This window comes from Notolepis coatsorum (genome assembly GCF_963971535.1).
Source record: "Notolepis coatsorum genome assembly, chromosome: 7".
Taxonomy (NCBI): Eukaryota; Metazoa; Chordata; class Actinopteri; order Aulopiformes; family Paralepididae; genus Notolepis; species Notolepis coatsorum.
In genome coordinates this window covers 143,071,451-143,092,401 of record NC_140171.1, presented here as the reverse complement: position 1 = coordinate 143,092,401, position 20,951 = coordinate 143,071,451, and positions in this window count along the sequence as shown.

The following is a 20,951-nucleotide window of genomic DNA, read 5'->3' as shown; positions in this document are numbered from 1 at the left end:
AGCCTAACTTCTGCTTCAGAGAGCCTATCTGCTGCTTCAGAGAGCATATCTGCTGCTTCAGAGAGCCTATCTGCTCCAGAGAGCTTATCTGCTGCTTCAGAGAGCCTAACTGCTGCTTCAGAGAGCCTATCTGCTGCTTCAGAGAGCCTATCTGCTGCTTCAGAGAGCCTATCTGCTGCTTCAGAGAGCCTCTCTGCTGTAGAGAGCCTAACTGCTGCTTCAGAGAGCCTATCTGCTGCTTCAGAGAGCCTATCTGCTGCTTCAGAGAGCCTAACTGCTGCTTCAGAGAGCCTAACTGCTTCAGAGAGCCTATCTGCTGCTTCAGAGAGCCTATCTGCTGCTTCAGAGAGCCTATCTGCTGCTTCAGAGAGCCTATCCGCTGCTTCAGAGAGCCTATCTGCTGCTTCAGAGAGCTTATCTGCTCCAGAGAGCCTATCTGCTGCTTCAGAGAGCCTAACTGCTGCTTCAGAGAGCCTATCTGCTGCTTCAGAGAGCCTATCTGCTGCTTCAGAGAGCCTATCTGCTGCTTCAGAGAGCCTAACTGCTGCTTCAGAGAGCCTAACTGCTGCTTCAGAGAGCCTATCTGCTTCAGAGAGCCTAACTGCTGCTTCAGAGAGCCTATCTGCTGCTTCAGAGAGCCTATCTGCTGCTTCAGAGAGCCTATCTGCTGCTTCAGAGAGCTTATCTGCTTCAGAGAGCCTATCTGCTGCTTCAGAGAGCCTATCTGCTGCTTGAGCCTATCTGCTGCTTCAGAGAGCCTAACTGCTGCTTCAGAGAGCCTAACTGCTTCAGAGAGCATATCTGCTGCTTCAGGGAGCCTATCTGCTGCTTCAGATAGCCTATCTGCTGCTTCAGAGAGCCTATAGGTTGCACCCACAGAGTTTGGTTGCACCACCACCAAGCCAAGGTCTGACAACCAAAGTCCCCCAGGCCCCCATAACCTCTATTTAAACTCGAAAAGGCATTGAGGTTTCCCTCATTTACAAAGACGAGTTAAAACCACTGTTTTGAGCACTCCAAAATGTCATTGCACATTCCATTGGCATGAGAAAAAAAACTTGATTTAATTTAGCTCCCTTGTATAGTTGGTATAAACCTGTTATCTTGCTTATGATTTGCTGTCAACCCAAGATTCACCTGTATTTAACATTCTTTCTTTGCTTATGTGCTTGTTTTAGGTTGGGACAAATATGGTGGAGTACCTCCAGCAGGCAAGACCCTCTCCCTCGGTTTTGGTGCTGGGAGAACCACACACATGTTGTGCTCAGGCATTCGTGATCTATGCAGGTCGGGCACACCCTGAAAGCACAATGCTCGGGGCAGTTGATACGTGTTTTAAAGCATTTTATGTATTTGACATAAAATACCCCAGGCAGTGTGTTCATGCATGGGAGTTTCTCCAGCACGTTATATATAATATTGAGGGACCAGAGTCCAAGCATGTAGCATTCTTAAGGACAGCCGTACGTAACGCAAAACTTACAAATGAGGAGGAGGTAGAATAGGTGAAGTAGCAGGAGGGAAGGTGGAGGAGAGGAGGAGGAGGAGTATAAGGAGAGGAGGTGGCGTAGTGAGGAGGTGAAGTAGGAGGAGGGAAGGTGGGGGAAGAGATGGAGGAGGAGGGAGATGGGTATACGCTAAGTCCCGTATTTCTATATGTATATATTAGTGCTGTCAATCGATTAAAATATTTAACACGATTAATCGCATGATTGTCCATAGTTAACTTGCGATTAATCACAAATTAATCAAATTTTTTTCTTTTTTTCTACCTTTTTTCTACAGATCTTTTTCAAGTTCCAAGTTTTAATACTCTTATCAACATGCGAGTCAACAAATGCTTTCGTTATGCAGCCATTTAACACAAAAGGATGACCCTCATGCATTGCAAATTTGCATCAAATTCAAAACAGAGTGATGCACAAAATAACTTAAAAGAAAGAAAATTCATTAAAACAATGAATAAAGTGTACATGAAATAATAGGGGAAAGAAAACGTTAGGAACTTGTTACATTCACCCACACAAGGGCTGAGTAATCACACACACCCCCCCTCTCTCTCTCACACACACTCTCCCAGCTCTCTTTCTCTCTTGCCCCTTCCCTTCTCTCTCACCCCCCTCTCTCTCTATATATCTCACACACACACACACACACACACACACACACACACACACACACACACACACACACTTCAGAAACAAACATAGTATCAATGAGAGCATCAATAATACACCTGAGTATAGTCTAGTAAAAAAAAATCTTAAAAGTTAATCGTGAGTTAAAAAAAATAGTGGTGTTAATAGAATCAGGCGATAACGTGTTAATACCGCGTTAACTTTGACAGCCTTAGTATATATGTGTTTTGATCTATGTTCCAACAGGGCAGTAAAGCAGTACAAAACCATACCGATATGTATTATTTATTATTTATTATTTAAACAGGAAATCAGTTTGACATGATGTGTTTCATGGGCACTATAGCAGCACAAGCACTTTTTGATGTCCACACGCTGTGACATGTATGCAACAAGTGTAATAAATTTTGAAGTTAAATGTATTCTACGCCTTGGTCTGTTCTTTTCATTGATTTCAGCACATTTAGACTGTTATACCTTTCAATCAAGCATCTGTGCCAACCTAATGTAGTGTACTAACTATAGCAGTTGTGTTAATAGGCCCTTTTCACAGCAGCCATCTTGACACAGCAGGGTAAACCTACATCCTGTGAACCAGACTGACACATGTGTAACTAATCATGTTGCTGTGTCCATCTGTTGGTCAATCGTTGTCAATCTGGCTCACAAGATGGCTGCTGTGAATAGGGTCTATTTGACCCTTTTGATGTAACCCAAGATTCAGTCAAAGCAACTATTTTGACCCTTAAAATGGGTCGTTTGTATAACCCAATACGGGTCAAATCAACTAGGAGGTTGGGTTATTTTGACCCTTAAAATGGGTCGTTTGTATAACCCAATATGGGGTCAAATCAACTTAGAAGTTGGGTTATTTTGACCCTTAAAATGGGTTGTTGGTATAACCCAATATGGGGTCAAATCAACTTGGAAGTTGGGTTATTTTGACCCTTAAAATGGGTCGTTGGTATAACCCAATATGGGGTCAAATCAACTTGGAGGTTGGGTTATTTTGACCCTTAAAATGGAAAAGTAAAAGTAAAAGTAAAAGTATCAAAAGTATTCGTTTATTTGACCCAAGTTATGGGTCAAATTAAATAACCAATAATAATGGGTCAAATTAACCCACACACTGGTCGGGCCCTTTTTGACCAGTGAATTGGGTCAAAAATAACCCAAATTGGGTCAAATTTGACCAATCTGTTTTTAGTGTGTAGGCAGCTGGGGCAGTGGCGTGGGCTGGAGGAGCGTGCTGTGTTGTGGCGACCTCTGCTGGGAGAAGAGGCATCCTCGGCTGCGTCGAAGAGACGTCCACTGCAGGGCTGAAGGGATGAGCTGGCGCGCGGCCTAAGCTGTGGGCTAACCTAAACACAGCTAAACTGTGGGTCTTGGTGGACCCTCCTGCTGCCGCCTATATAGCTAACGCACGGTGGCTATGTCTACCACCTGTCTTCGGCGACGCTCGCCTAGTGGTGCACTCAAAGTGTCTATAGCCGTTAGCTACAAGCTACTATACCGCGTACACTTCTAGTATAACCCGTGGTATTACTGAAGTTTCTTTCTTTCTCTGTTTCACTAGTCCAACACTCCACTATCGCCTGTATTTCTATAATAACCCGTTTTGTAGCAGAGTCTCTCTATCTCTCCCGCTTGCTCTCAACGGGGCTCTCCGAGAGCGCACGTCTGTTCACGTCCACGTTCACCGTCGAAGAGGACTCCTCTCGCTTCCGCTCCCCAGGTAACCAGCGTCTTCCTCATCTCCTTTCTCCTCTGCTCCGCCTGCCACCACCGCCCCCTGCTGGCGACCGCAATCTGGTCCCACAATGGGACACTCAAGGCAGGAAGAAGGATGATTTAGTTGCACATTAATAATCCATATTGAAGCCGGAGGGATGAAAGAGAACCTCGCGTTATTTGTCCGGGCGAGATATCAAAGAGAAACACTGGTTATCATGTCTTTGTGCACACAGGGGAAGTAAAAGGTTACGTTAGCACTTCTGAATAATAGTAGAATATTCAGGATGCTACACTTGCATTATAGTTACAATAGATAATCTAATAATCTAAATATAATCTAATATATAATCTAAAAAAAAAATGCTAAATGCTAAATATATGCAATATATAATCTAATAATCCAATCATCTAAATCTAATCTAATATATAATCTAAAAATGCTAAATGCTAAAGTTAGTTCTTATTTGGTCAGAACTAACATTATATTTCATTTATGGCTTTGCGTTCTGCTCTATTGGAACTATCCCTTTAATCATATACTATCATGAAAACTTGGCCATACTACCAGCTCCTTCCCTACTTTCACCACCGTGAAGTCCGTGTATAGCACCGCTTTAAGTTTAGTGCTAAAAGTAGTTGTTTGGTAAAAGGAGCTGCGTTGACATTGTACTTTTGTTTTTCTCTCTCTCACAAATTTTCGAGAAAAAGAAAAGGATAATGTCTTCACCACCGGAGAGCTTAGACGTCTATCTTTCTGGCCTCCACCAGCGCTTCACTGTCGCGGCTTCCTCCATGCGTCACAGGGCGTCCCTGGCTCCACGGTTGTGGCAGGCAGGTGCGCCCCAGCGGCGTCCGGAGGAGAGTGTGCATCGCCGAAGGACCGTCGAGCTCCCATCTCCTGTGAGGTGGCCGAGTTCCGGTTCTGGTCCCCCCACCGGAGGGCAGTCAGCCGGTAGGCTGGCAGTCCCTCTGGTGGCCGGGGATTTGCGACGCAGGCTCTTCGCCTCTGCTCGTTCTCGTCATGCGGCGGTGAGCAGTGGGGGCGGACAGCTTAGCGGCTGTGTTGAGATGGCACTGAGCGGGGATTCCCTTGCCTACTCTCCATCGCATCCAATGGAAACTGAAGATTACATGGAGGGGGCGGGGGCATTCCTGTTCGAAGCTCCGGTGGAGACACAGCACTCTCCCCCTCGGGGAGTGGCAGAGGGTGCTGTGTCTTCCTGGAGAGCCTCGTACTCCGGGACTGGGTTAAAGTCTCCACCCCCGAGACGAGATGCCCTGCTATCAGCCGCACCGGATGCTGGCGAGCGAAGTGGAAGAAGGTGTGCAAAGGGAGTTGCGCGCCTTGTTCCCCGAGCTCATGGCGGCAGCCACGTGTGCTAACGGTGTGGAGCTGCCGCAGCCACTGCCGGCACCTGTCCCTGAATACATGATAGTAATCTCTGGCAACGTCGTCCTGTGAGGGAGGCGGGCGTTGTCTGCCCATTCTTCCCATCGATGGAGGCTTACGTGGCATGGGGACAGGTAATTCCCAGCATCGTCGGCCTTACCTCTGCCTACGTGCCTTTCACGCGGGTGGTGGGTTTGGTCCAGGGGTTGAAGGAAGGGGTGCCCGTGCCTCGACTTGATAGCCCGATGGCATCCATTCTTTGCCCCGAGATGGTGTGGGAGCCGTTAAGAAAGCCATTTCCCCAGGGAAAGTCGGCTAAGCAGTTGGCTATATGGAGTGACCAGGTGTTCATCGCCTCGACACAGAGCCTGGCTGCGACCTCCAACATCGTGCAGCTGGCGCGCTTCATGTCGGGGCTGATGACGGGCGGGGTGGTACTGGACGACCACCAGTAGTACCTCCACGCCCAAGCGACGGGAGCCATCCTGCACCTTACGCAGCTACAGGCGATAGCTGCGGGGAAACAGCGAGCCCTGGCCACTCTGATCCAGCGCCACCTGTGGCTGGAGCAGGCGGCAGTGACGGATCAACAGAGGATCCCCCTCCTCATGGCCCCCCTCTCCGACGCTGGGTTCTTTGGCTCGGCGATGCAGGAGATGACGTCAGCCTGCAGGGACATGGAGGAGCAGCGGTCCGTTCTCCAACCCCACTACCCCCGGCCCGGCACCACCGCGACCGGAGGGCGGAGGCAACGCTGGAGCAGACCTGCGGCCGTCGCCACTGCCACTTCTGGCCCTGCCAGCAAAAGGCCCAAGAGTGGAGGAGGAGAGGTCGCCACCACCGCTGCCGCCAGTCGTCCTGCGCTCGGGGGGAATGGTAGGGAACGACGTGGCCAGACGGCTCCCCAGCACCATCCCTCCAGGCCAGCTGCCCACGGGGCAAACGGCACCCTGCGCGCGGCGGGCGGCGTAAGTAACTTTTTACCCCTGCTGCCCCTGCTCCCCCCCCCCCAAATATGATTTTGTTTATTAAATAAAGGGTCCCTCCACGATTCACTACATTTTGGGGGATACGACATGTGCAATTTTAAGCCCACAGCTAAGAATGATGGGGTTGCGTTCTTGCTTGGAGAGTTTGTGCAGTTTTCTCTGAAAATTATAATATCAAAAAGAAAAACTGAAATAAAAGACGGGTGACATGGGTTCATCGGTCAATTCTGTCTTTACATTGTTTATTTACATTTCAATTTATTTTCTTGTTTCCTTTTCATTCTTCTGTGATGTCTTTCCTCTTCTTCCTATATTCCTCCCACTTTTCCCATTTTGACTAAAATGTCTCCTCTTGTAGCCTCAGCATATATGTGATTCTCTCCATTTATTATTTCTATCGATTTTTCCTTCGTCAGTGTTTCTACCCTGTACCACAGTTTAGTCAATACTTTCTTGGCTGCTACTAATAGTATCTTAATCAGATATTTGTCTTCTCCCTGAATTTCTTTCTGTGTCAAGTTCCCTAGGTATAGTACTTGACCTGTCTGGGGTATTTCATATCCTACTATTTCATTTATTATCCATCCTATCTCCTCCCAATAGTTTCTTATTTTCTGACATTCCCAGAATATGTGTGTGGTTCGCTACTTCTTGCCCACATTTTCTCCAACATAGCGTTTGTGTTGGCGTGTAATTACCCTGGTGTTATAAATAATCAAATTATGTTTTTCCACCCAAACTCCCTCCATATCCTTGATCCTGTGGTTGATTGTTGTATCTTACATGTGTTATACCATTCCTCCTCTGTTATCTCTATTTCTAGTTCTTTCTCCCACTTTTCTTTTATGTACAAGGTTGTAATTCCCTTATTGTCCATTATTGCCTGATATAGTGCTGATATAACCCTCCCCTTCCTTCCTTCATATGATTTTACCATTATCTTAATTACCCCATTCTGTTCTTTGTCTCTGTCTTGTTTACATCGAAGAGTGTCGGCGAAAGACAACAACCCTGTCTGGTAGCTCTCTCTAGTTTAATCCGGTCCGTCAGACTACCATTCACCTTAATCCTATAGCTGTTGGTTCTTGATATAATGCCCTAATTGTTTTCATAGCGTTTTTGTCGAATCCAAATTTCTCCAATACCTTATATAGAAATATCCAGCTTACACTGTCGAAGGCTTTTTCTGCATCTAGGCTAACTAATACTGCACTTCCTCCTTCCTTTTGTATCTCCTCTACTATCTGCACTGTCTTCCTTACGTTATCCTGTGTCTGCCTTCCTTTAATGAATCCAGTCTGGTCTATTATATCTGTCATAAATGTCTCAAATCTTTTGGATATTATTGATGTATACATCTTGTAATTACATTAAGTATGGACACTGGTCTGAAACTGCTACATAGTTCTCTATCTTTCCCTTCTTTTGGAATTGTAGTAATTATGGCTTCTTTCCATGAAGGTGGCATTGTGCCTTCTTTCATCGTGTGTCTGAATGCTGCTTGCTTCTAATATGGGGCTCAGTTCCTGTCTAAATGTTTTGTAGAATTCAGAGGGGAATCTGTCGCTACCCGGTGACTTACTGTTCTTTGTTTTACTGATCGCATTCCCCACTTCCTGTTCTGTAATGTCTGCATTTAATATTTCGTTCTGTTCCTTCCCTATCGATGGTAAACATTTTTCTAAGAATGTCTCTATCTCCTCTTCTCCTGCCGCTATCGGTTGCGTGTATAGTTTCTTATAGTATTCTTCAAATGTCTTCTCTATTTCAGCTGGTTCTCTTAGTATCTTGTTTGTGTTCGTGTCCCTTATTGTGTGTATTGTGTTCAGTTTTAGTTGTGTCCTGATTAGTTTAGCTAAAAGTCTGGTCGCTCTTGGTCCTCCTTCATAGTATGTCTGTTGCTCCACAAGAGGGGGAAACACACTCGACCACTGTTACACCCCGTTCAGAGCCGGCTACAAGGCTGTAGCGGCTCCACCATTGACGGGGGCTACAAGCTCATCTGATCATGACTCCATCTTATTATTCCCCGCTTACAAACAAAGATCACGTGACGCCGTCGTGTCACGTGAGACAAAAAAATGGACCGACGAATCAGAGGCCACGCTTCAGGACGCGCTCGCAGACACAGATTGGAATATGTTCCAAGGAAGCGCCAGTGACATCATCGAGCTCGCGGACACCGTGGTGAGGTTCATAACAACTATAGCTGATAGTATTGTCCCCACGAAAAAGGTGCAGGTTTTCCCAAACCAGAAACCGTGGGTGGACAGTACTATCAGAGCAGCCCTGAACTCTCGCACCACTGCTTACAACCTGGGCAGAGAGTCAGGAAACATGGAGGAGTACAAGGCTTCAGTCTATACTCTGTGCAAGGCTGTAAAACTTGCAAAACGGACATATGCTGATAAACTGGAGACACAAATGGCACAAAACGACACAAGATGCTTATGGCGGGGACTGAGGACAATAACTGACTACAAAGTCAGCGCCCCCTCAATGGGGAGCGACGACGCCTCTCTCACGGACAAACTCAACTCTTTCTACGCTCGGTTTGGTGTAGACGGTGGCGCCGCTGGCTCAACGGCTAGTGACGTCACTGGCGCCCCGGCTGTTGTGGAGGGGGGGGGGGGGCAACCGCGGGGGGGCGGGGACGCTCTCTCGTTGTCGGAACACAGTGTGAGAAGAGCATTTATGCAGGTGAACACCAGGAAAGCGGCTGGCCCAGATGGTATAACAGGACGCATACTTAAGTCCTGTGCCAACCAGCTAGCCCCTGTGTTCACCGCCATATTTAATCAATCCCTGGCGGAGTCAGTGGTCCCTGCCTGCTTCAAGATGTCTACCATCATCCCTGTACCGAAGAAACCCTCCCCAACAGGTCTCAATGACTACAGACCGGTGGCACTCACCTCTGTGGTCATGAAATGTTTCGAGAGGCTGGTCAAGGATCACATTTGTGCCTCCCTCCCCAGTGATATGGACCCTATGCAGTTTGCATACAGGACAAACAGGTCCACTGACGACGCGGTCTCCCAGGTACTGCACAGCACCCTCTCTCACCTTGACCGCCAGAAGGGGGGCTATGTGAGACTGTTGTTCATTGACTACAGCTCAGCGTTCAACACCATAGTCCCCACCAGACTGGTGGACAAGCTGATCAAGCTGGGTCTGAGCTCCGCCCTGAGCGCCTGAGTACTGGACTTTCTGAGTGAAAGACCCCAGGCGGTCAGGGTGGGGGGTCAGACCTCCAACACCATCACCCTGAGCATCGGGTCCCCCCAGGGCTGTGTTCTGAGCCCCCTGCTGTACTCACTCTACACACACGATTGTGTGGCCAAGTTCAGCTCCAACTCCATAGTGAAGTTTGCAGACGACTGGAAACATCACTGCCTGGTATGGAAACAGCACGGCACAGGACAAGAAGGCCCTACAGAGAGTGGTGTGCTCAGCCGAGCGTACCACGGGTATTGCACTACCTCCCCTGCAGGTTCTATACAACAAGAGGTGCAAATCCAGAGCCTGCAGAATAATGAAAGACCCTCACCACCCCAATAACAGCCTGTTCCAGCTGCTGAGGTCAGGCAGACGCCTGCGAACCCCAGCTACTAGGACAGAGAGGCTTCAGCTCAGCTTCTTCCCCCAGGCCATCAGAGCCTTGAACAATGAACACTGAGTGCCACAGAACACTGAACTCTCCACACACAAGCACACATGAGCACACACACGACACGCACGCTGTGCACGCTCGCACACTAGCAGCCACTTTAAACATGAGCAGGCACACACTCATGCTGCACACGCCCACACTTAGGGCCACAAAGGAAAGGTCACTTTAAAAATAGTATAGCAACAGTAACAGTGTATTGCACTACCAAAGGACCTAACATGTCCTACATGCTCTGTAAATAACTATATACAGATACCGAGATGTCCCACTATATTACCTGTCTATTGCACAATGTTGTTTTTACTGGATTCTATTATATGTTGTACTACTGTATTGCACATCGTTGCGGGCAAGACCACCCGCATTTCATTGTATACTTGTATGCCATGACAAATAAAACTCTTGACTTGACTTGACTTTCATGTACCTAGCTTTCTTCTCTATTTCTGTCAGCAGTTCTTTGTTTATCTTTCCTCTAATGTCCTTTACCTCTCTAAGTGTCTTTTGATTCTTTGAGTTTTGGTGTTCTTTCTCTAATTCTTTCAGTTTCTTTATCAAGTTCTGGTATGTCTCTATTCTGGCCTTCTTGAATAATGCCGTCTTTGCTATCAATTTTCCACGTATTACTACCTTTAGTACATCCCATCAAATGTTTGGGTCTACCTCTCCATTATTATTTTCTTCTCTGTATCTAATTGTCTCCTTTTACTTCGTTAACCAGACCTTTGTTATTTAACACTTTAATTGCCGTTGACGCTGGAACACGTCATTCCCCGCCATGCGTATTCTGCCGATGACGCTGGACAGCGTCTTTGATATCAATATTTTAAAAATCTGTGATCGAAATCATATTTCTCCCCCGGAGACATGAGATGTACTGTTGAGTCCCTCTCAACTCTACAACGGTTCAAGAGCGCCATCTGGTGCCGATCGCCCGATCGCCCAGGGGAGAAACAGGAAGTGGAAGCTGGTGCTCATTTCAATTGGGTCCGATCACTCGGTAATAGTCCCAGGACTCGATCTGATCACAACGGATAGTGATCCGTTACCAATAACTCAATAAACAACATGATTTGGACGTATATACTATTATACAACCTGGAAATGGATCGGGTATTTCTACATCCCATAATAGAAAAAATTCTGTTCCACGCTCATCTCCCAACGGCGAGAGGAAGCTACGGTGAGTTTCAGCGTTATTTTTTTATGTCTTCTATACTAACTGCTCTAATGATCATATCACCCACACTAGATGAATGATATAACGTTGCCCATGGAATTATAAACGACCCCCCGCCCATCCGGTCAACATCAGATCATACGTAGTAACTTCTAGAAGTACGTGCAATTGAAATTTTTTATCTTGCGCCGATTGCTATCAAACTGTATACAATCATCAATATAATGCATTGATTGATTGATTGAAAAGTTTATTAACAGATTGCAGAATGGGTACAGTACAGTACAGCTCAATACATACAATTGTTAAGGGGATGCAGACCAGAGAAAGACTTTCGTCTTGTTTACATCAGGGTCCCCCATTTTCAATTCATCATAACATATATGACATACATGACATACAGATAGACAGTACTGCTACATCTATACATTTATGACATATTAGATTTGCAAATACAGTACTGTTTGTGATACAAAAGTGTCCAGAAAAGGAGTGTATATACATTTGGCGTAGAAACTGTACATTGGAGGAGGTTGGATGGGTGGGGTGGGGTTGGGTGGGTTGGGTGAGGGCTGTACATTGGAGGTGGGGGGGGGGGGGGGGGGTTGGGTAGGGGACACACACACATTTTACACTGTACATTGGAATACTGACAAAGCCTTACTTGGTCATTTACTGTACAACTAGGTTAGGACATTTGTAGGGGCCAGTTTCGAATTGCAGTCTCATGTAGGTGTTTTTTGAGAGTGTTTTTGAAAGTGGGTAGTGATTCACATTCCTTTACAGCTTTAGGTAGGGCGTTCCACATTGATGTGGCATAATTGCGAAACGTGTTTAGTCCCTTGTTTGAGCCGAATCTGGGTTTTACATGATTTGTGGAGCATTTAGGGCTATAAGTCACGTTCTGGAGAAAGCTGCAGAAAACGATAAAAACATACTTATACTTTAGACCGTATTTTAGTATGAATATGTGAATGAAAAAGTATAACGTTGCTACACCCTGAACAATAGATATAGGACTTTGAATGGGCCATGGTAATGTCAATTTAGCAATACAATTTAAAAAGTTATAGCCCTGCAAAGAAGGGGAACTTCTCCATGTTAAATAGGGCTGGCGAGGGATGGTAAATTATGAATTTAACCCCGGCGATCAAAGTGTTAATAGTCCTACGTTCAGTCTCCAAACTGTATTTCTCCGCCTACTTTTAAGGTTCACTGTCAGATATATTGCGCTATGGTCTGATATGTCCATTACCCCTATCCTGCAGTCTTCTACCCTGTATCTGTCCTCTGTTGTCATGAGAAAATTGTCTATCCTTGAATATGTTGTGTGTGGATGTGAATAATGTGTGTATTCTCTGTCTAGTGTGTGCATTTCTCTCCAAATATCCATGATTCCCAATTCTGCCATTTGTATCTTCATATATTTGCTAATGTTTGTCCTCCATTTCTTTGTGCTTGTCATGTCTATGTCATAGTTCAGTACTACATTAAAATCACCTGTACAGATTAGGACCCCTTCCCCTTCCATCGCTATGATATCAAAGATTGTTTCAAATAGATATTTCTCACTTTCTGGTGGAGCATACACATTCACTAGTGTTACCATTTGACCTTCCATTTTCCCCTTGACCATTACATACCTCCCCTCTTTATCCCTTATTTCCCTGATCATTTCAAACTTCACTGTGTTCTTAATTAGTATAGCTACTCCTCTTCTAAGGTTCTGTTTAAAAAAACTGTAAAACAAATTCTCATACCCGAATCTCTTCAGTTTTTCATGTTCTTGTGATATTAGATGTGTTTCTTGTAAGAAGATAACCTGCGCCTCTTCTTTCTTAAGTTCCGTCATCACCTTACTCCTTTTGATCGGATTATTCATACCATTCACATTCAGCAACATCATTTTGATACCCTTAACTTGTGTCATATTTCTTTTCCAAATGTTCTCCCGTTCTACCCATGTCACATAAAATAATATTTGTGGTTGTAGCCACGGCTATCCCTGTCTGATTTACATACATATAACCATAATAAACATTAACATCAACATTAACATCTGGTACTTCCATGGTAGTAATCAGTCGTATCCCTCTTTCCCCCGCTGGCGGGTGGGGAGTAGTGGCTCTCCTAGTGAGAGGGCTCCCCCTAGTGGCTAAAAGATGTGCACTATACATGTCCAACTTGTTCTGTGTGCGACCTCCGAGCTCCCGGTCAAAGCTCTGCATTAGTCACTTTCATGTTCCCGTCTATTTGTATTATGTGTCACGTGTAATCCTATGGTTATTTCTTGTCTGTCCCAATATATCTCTTGAATCTCCATGTCCTTTTTTACAACTTTTGGTATAGTTATCTCGCATGTACTTTACCATCTTCTCATTGCATAAGTTATTTTCATGTTTACATTTACTTGTATTGTGTGTGTCACATGTATACCAGTCCAATGTGTATTGTACTTATCCTTCCTTGGATCACTGTGTCCCCTCTCGTCTCCTCTCTGCTCCCCTTCCCTGTGTTTTTTCGTCGTTCTTCTCAGTTGTTCTACTTTGAATAGGTTCAGATCTCCTTCACCTTCCCGTCTTCCTCTTCTCGTCCCTCGACCCTGGTCCATTTGTGCGCCTTCTCCAACCTCTGCATCAGCATCGGTCTCTCTCCTTCTCCTCCCAGCACCCTCCATCCTCTCCGGTTCATGTCCCTCGTCGCTTCCCGCACGTCGTTGTACACCTTGATGCCTTCTTTCCAATGGACCTTCAGCGTGGTCATTGGTGATTGAAATCTGATTCCTTTCTCTTTCAAAGTATTTTTTATCTCAACATAGCTCCGACGTTTTACAGCCACCTCTGTTGAATAGTCATGGTCGAAGGTTATCCTCTGCCCCTCCACCTCCATCTTTGTCTGCCAGGCTGCTCTGAGAATGTTTTCTTTGACTTCGAATTTCAAGAAATTAACAATAACTGCTCTCGGTGGTCTGTTTATCTGTGGCTTCGGCGCCTGGGCCCTGTGCGCCCTTTGAATCTCTATCTTGGCGAGGTCTGACATTTCTAATTCTTTTCGAATTAGGTTGTCTACATATAGGGTCATCAAGTCTCCTTTTATCCCTTCTCTCAGTCCCCATATTCGTATATTATTTCTCCTTGACCTCCCCTCCAAGTCCGTTAGCTTTTCTCTCATCATGTTTTGTTGTTCGAGCGTCGCCAGTAGAATTCCTTGTATTTCTGTATTCCATTCCTCCGTTCCAGCCGTCCTTTCTTCTAACATCCTTATGTCTTTCTCTTGTTTCTGTAGTTTTTCATCAATTGTCTCGAGTCTCTTATTTATTTCTCCTCTGAGCTCGTCCTGACCCTTCTTTAATTCTTCTCTGAGTCTGTCGATGTTGTTCTGGATGTTCTGCGTGTTAGCTTGGATGCTAGTCTGTATGCTAGCTTGTAGCTCCTCTACCCAAGTGGGCACCTCTGCTCTATCGCCTTGCGCCATACTAGCTTGATTTACCTCCTGCGTTACCTCCTTGTGTCGATAACTTTCCTCCGGTGTTTGTACTTCTTCTGGGGTCGTTTTCTTTAGCTTTTTCTCGTGTTCATCCTTCCTTTTCTCTTATATCATTGAATTGTCACTTTTTATTTTGTTTTAGATATTTTAACTTCCTTTTTCGTTGTTCTTCGACCGCGAGCTCTTTACAATGGCCATCTACCCGAACATCTCAAACCGGAAGTCCCGGTTGTGCCATTCTCCCTGATGTGCTGAGAGAGAAAGCTCGTCACAGGGAGGGGGAGGGGAGAGGGGGGAGGGATTTCCCTGTCTCCCATGCCATATTAGGGTAGGTGAGACACAGGATTTCCCCGGCCATGGAAGACGTCACAGGTGCGTTTTCTTATTGGCCATGAGGCATATCCGTGAGTTTCAGGGCCTGTGCAGACCGCTGTCATTGTAAAAGCTAGGTGATGCAATGCAGTCGAGACTATTGGTTCTTCTGCTCTGCTCTCTATCAGTAGTGTTTATTGGGTTTTGTCACTTAGCCCAATTATTGCATAAACCTTTTTCAATTGTTTTTACTCACGTTGAGGTCTCTTTGGGAAAACCGCTGTCTTCCCCTCTTACATAAAGAGCAGAATTGACTTTTTTTTGTATTCCCAGGCTCGTCGTGTAAGGACCCGTGTCTGTGTTTTTTGTAGACCGTCCCAGACAGCAAGGGGAACCATTGTGGGGCTCTTTCTGGTTAGAAATTTGCCGTCACTGTTCTCGGGTTCTTTGTATGCATGCATTTTATTTATTTTTTTACGGAACGAGCGATTGTAAAAAAAAAATGAAATCGATCTTAATAACAGAAACTACTATTAGAATTTTCGAATATTCTGTCCCATCCCTACTCCAGTCCCAGGTCGGGCCTCCCTCCCCCTCAATGACCTGTGGCCTGGGTTAACCCTTTTTAACCCTTGTGCCTTGTTAAGTAACTGACAGAGTTGTCACCTTAGTGCATGAAAAGATTGCATCACGTTCAAGGTCATAAAAAACTTAATTTGTAATATTTCGTTCCAATTATTTTTTTACGAATACCACTATGAACCTAACTCAACATATCTATAAAAGATTCCAAATATTTCCGTTTGTAGGGTTATGGTTAGGGTTGGGGTTAGGGTTAGGGTTAGGGTTAGGGTTAGGGTTGGGGTTGGGGTTGGGGTTAGGGTTAGGTTAGGGGACTGTTGAGCAAGTGTTGGGGTGGGCACAGGCACAGGGATGCGATTTTACCTTCTCCTAATCTTTCTGTCTGGGTAACCCTAACCCTAACCCTAACCCCCATGGCAAGAAATAAACCACTATGGATGTGTAACCACTATGGATACAGTAAGCCCCTTAGGCGCCTGTCTAGTCTGCAGTGCTCCGGGCGCAGGTCGAGTTCTGCTCTTAAGACCTGTCGACCTGGATTGAGGGATCAACCTCCTTGGAGGGTTGTCTCCCCGGCACGTCAGCTGGCCCCACGACATTGTGGGGGGGAAGCCTCCTTGGGAGCGCTTCGGGGCGGCGTGCCAGGGGGAGAGGGGCCTTCACCTGTTTTAGGCCCTGTCCGATACGCTGGCGATGTGAGGGGTGGTGTCACCAGTGACCGTCTGGTGGGGTCTCGATGCCGCGGCCTCGTTGACCTCGCCAGACCCCTTTTTCAGGGGGTCCTGACCTCCGGGATGTGGCCTGGGGCTGGGGCCTCCTCCGTGCCCCGCTGCTACGGCCTTGCCACGGGGTTGGTTTTTTTTTACCCCGACCCGCAATGTCAGGGGCTGTGACGGGTTTTTTTTGCTTCACGTCCGTTCCCTGGTGGTGTGCGGGATGCGCGTCCGAGTAGTCGCGGGCCCTTTTATACGAAGGTAAGTCCCACGGTCTGCTCACCCTGTGCGTTTGAGGTGCTAAACCCTCTTTGCACAGTCGGGTCCGGTCTCCCTCCCGTCCCTCACTAGGGGGGGCCGGGGGGCCCGGATCCTCCCCGGTATTCTGATGGCTGTAGGGGGCCTCAGCGGGTACATCTGTCGAGCTTTCCGCTCTGCTCCACTCTTGTGTTCCAATAGAGCAGAGCGCAAAGCCATAAATGAAATATAACGAATGTTATCCTATAACCCTAGTTATATGAATTATGGCGAGCGCTCTGCTCTGACTCACTGAGGACCCCACGGTCTTCCATTTCGGCGGTGAAAGACTGGGGAAGGAGCTGGTAGTATGGCCATGACCCCGCTTATATGTGAGCGGATGTGGGCGTGGTCAGGCAGGTGGGTGCGTACACATGGTTGAAAGTTTTCATGATAGTATATGATTAAAGGGATAGTTCCAATAGAGCAGAGCGCGCGCCATAATTCATATAACTAGGGTTATAGGATAACCTTCGGTATATCTTCACTATCTGGCTGAGTTATGTTTTATATATTTTTTGTTCACAGAACAAAGCAGATGTTATAATACCTTATACTATACCTTACATTCAAAAGACATGTTCACATACTATTAACCCAAAATATATAACAGAACTAAACACACAAACACAAACCACAAACATACAGACATTTCTCCCCTTAAATTAACCCGGGCTGCACGCAGCCATTCAACACAGCTTTAAGCCTTTCACTACCACACTACAGAAGGTTAACCCTTTCACTACCACACTAACCGTCTGTAGTGTGGTAGTGAAAGGGTTAACCTTCTGTAGTGTGGTTGTGAAAGGGTTAACCCTGTGTCATGTGGCAGTGAAAGGGTTAACGTTCTGTATTGTTGCAGTGAAAGGGTTAACCCTTTGGTAGTGGGGTAGTGAAAGGGTTAACATGAGACACAACTGTGGATAATACAAAACAAAAAACAACGGTAAAGACAAAAAAAAGCCATATAGCAGTTATACCTCTGAATCTACCACTTTGTTATACCAGGTGCCAGTACAGATTTATGCCAGGGTTTAGCCGTGCTGTGGCCTGTCTGGCACACGGTGAGCATCTCTGTTGTCTTTAGAACCTGGTCAGACCTGGCTGAACCCCGGTTGTGACACAACCTGGCCAGAACTGAGCCAAAGCCAGCTTGGACTATTATCATTATCATCATGGTTTAGCTTGTGTACAACAGTTGGTGGTGTGAATTTTGAAAGGTCAGAGAGTCAGAGTCAGAGATTTTATTTGCCATGTATGGATGAATCCACATTGGAATACAGGTGCAGAGCAATACTGTGTGTCTACAACTAAACCATCACAGGGGCAGAGCAGAAACAGTACAAAAAAAAAACATTGGACAGTAAGAAAGAAATACAGACAGTATAAAAGGACAAATGCTAAGGTTAAGATCAACATCCCCTAAAGTGCATATCATAGTAAAGTGCATAATAATGCATAGAGGCACAATTTCCAGTAAACGTGCATATAATCAAAGTGCGTAATGCAAAGACACACAGAAACCGCACTTCCACAACCTGACTAGTAACACAACAAATAAAACAATTAAATAAAGGTTGCCTGGCAATCTGAGAGTTTACAAGAAACGCAATGGAGACACAAACCTACCCATACCATACCATGCCATACCATGCTAGACCATGGCTAGTCCTAGCCAGGCTGAACATAGCTAATGGAGACAAGGCATTAGTCATAATTTGTAGCCATATTTGTCATCAGCTCAATCCTTTCCTGAAAACAACACGGGCTAGTGTCTCAATACTATTCTACATCCTGTTGTTGTAGCCATAACCTCTTTCCTTCATTCACAATGATGAACACATACAGCTGGACATTTTATCAACTGTAATTGATTGCTATTGCTAAATTGAAACTATGTATCCAGGATATTAACATTTCCCACAGAATGAGTAACAGCTTCTTTCTCACATCTCCAGCAGGTGTCACTGTTCCTTAGTTTTAGTTTGTCTAATTTACTCCAGTAGCGTCTACTTAGCAGTTTAAATCTGAATAAATTGAGATTGTGCTTCATGTGAACAAGTATGCCAAGAGACAACATACTTTCTCCATCTGTCTTCTGCAATTTCACCTTCATCTTTTTCCACAACTTATTGTCAAACCATCCAGTGGCGTGGGGCCGCACCTAGCAGGGCCCAATCCAAGTGCTCCTGTCCGTGTTCGTCATGCGTTAGCGATCAGTTCTGCATGTTTTTGGGGCGACAGTGGCTCAGCAGGTAGAGCAGTCGTCTGGTAATCAAGAAGTTCCCGGTTCAATTCCCCAGGGCACCGTGTCGAAGTTGTAAAGCGCTTTGGATAAAAGCGCTATATAAATGCAGCCATTTACCATTTTCCATTGGGTTTATCTCTTTTTCTGGGGGGAAACCCTTGCGAACACGCAAACTCCACACAGAAAGGCCAGGGAGATACCCCCCACCTGGGTACCTGGCAAACCGACAACCTGGTCCCCAAGTGGGAATCAAACCCAGGAGGACCATCTTGCTGTGAGGCGACAATGTTAACCACTACACCACAATGCCGGCCATCTGTTTTCTCCTTGTCCATCTGTTTTCACCTTACAGTCACCAATAACAATAAACTCTTGAAGATAACTCATTGAGCAAACTCATTGGTATTCCCACCCCCAACTTATCTCATTATGTCACCTCATCCCTGATCCGCAAAACACTCACAATCATACATGACCCAGACCACCCACTCAACCAGCACTTTACCGCCCTTCCTTCTGGCTTTGTTCCCACAGCCATACAAGCTTTAAATAAGTAACCCCCTCTTAAGCTACAAGAAATCCAGTCTGTGTAGAGTCTCAACCCATGTCTTTGTCTCTGCTGTAATTATGTGTTGATGTAAATCCTGTATTTCTTACTTGTTGTGTTATGTACAAAGAATTTCCTCTTGAGGACAAATAAATCATGCTACTGTATCTATCTATTCCCAGAGGCTCTGAGCAGCTAACCTTTCTAGTGCTGCCCTCTTGTGGTCAAATGGTGTACCTTTATACAGAATATATATTCAATGGACAATGATGGAAATGAATTCAAGTAAAATACTTATCGTTGACTGAATATTGACTGAATCATTCCCGAATTCATGTCACTGGCCTGCTGTCAGCCTATGTGTCAAGTGTCATCCACCATGGCTTTGTACTTGGTGAGATTAGCTCTGGATAGACAGACATACGCAACCAAATGCATAATCTCCCACAGGCCTTTTCCTATTGGTCAGAACACAGTGCCTAATCTGTAGAAGATTCCCTAAATCCTCTTGACTAAGATTATATTCACTCTTCATTTCATCAAATGACCTCATTCCCTTCCCTAACCAATTCACCAAGAAGATGGATTCCAGATCTGGCACATTTCTCCCACATAATAGTTATATTATCATACTGGCCAATCGCGTTTCGCTCTTCGCCATAATGAGATATCTCTTATCTCCTAGCACCTACTGTGCTCACGAACAAATAATTGCACTCACATGCACGTGATGAGGCCATGCCCCCACGTCCTACTATATGACGCCGGACATGGTCACACTCTACCTTCCTCTTTTTTTGTTTCCAACATTTGTTCTTGCCAATCAATAATTTGTTGTTATACCAGAAAAAGGCTTTAGGGGTCAAATATGGACTAGCTTTTATAATTTGATGAGTCAGATAAAACTGGATACTTAAAAGGTACTGGTCTTCCCATTTGAGTCAGAAAAGCCTCCTAAGAAGTTGGGGCTACTAATTATTCTTCAAACCTTACCCAGGTCGACCGTCTTACCCAGGTCTTAACCAGGTCTTACCCAGGTCTTAACCAGGTCTTAACGAGATCTTACCCAGGTCTTACCCAGGTCTTACCCAGGTATTGCCCAAGTATTAACCAGGTCTTACCCAAGTCTTAACCAGGTCTTAACCAGGTCTTACCCAGGTCTTAACCAGGTCTTACCCAGGTTTTACCCAGGTCTTAACCAGGTCGACCGTCTTACCCAGGTCTTACCCAGGACGGCACCCGATTTTAGAGGATTACTCATCTGGAAAAGTGAAAATGCATGATGATATACAGTGGCTGAGTTCTTCCATTTTGCTTGGTAAGAGTCTGGGAGCCTGATTTCTGTTCAGGAAGCCCAGACATAGTATTGCTGGGTTGGAGCAGCTGACTAAAAACTGCATGGTTTCTGCCCTAAACCTCTACAGTACTCACCAGACGAGAGAATCATGTGTGCCGGATAGTTTGACTAACCTCTGAAAAGTCTAAATTATGTAAGTATGATATATGCAAGAGAATGTGGCTATAATTTGAGAGAAGAGCTAAACTTAGTGTCAGAACCAAAATGAAAAGTATGTGCATGTCAATCTGTGGGGTGGACTTGTGGAATAGTCTGGAGCTAAAACAGAGTTACAATCCGTTTCTCGCCTCCATTCGAAGTCCCTTCAT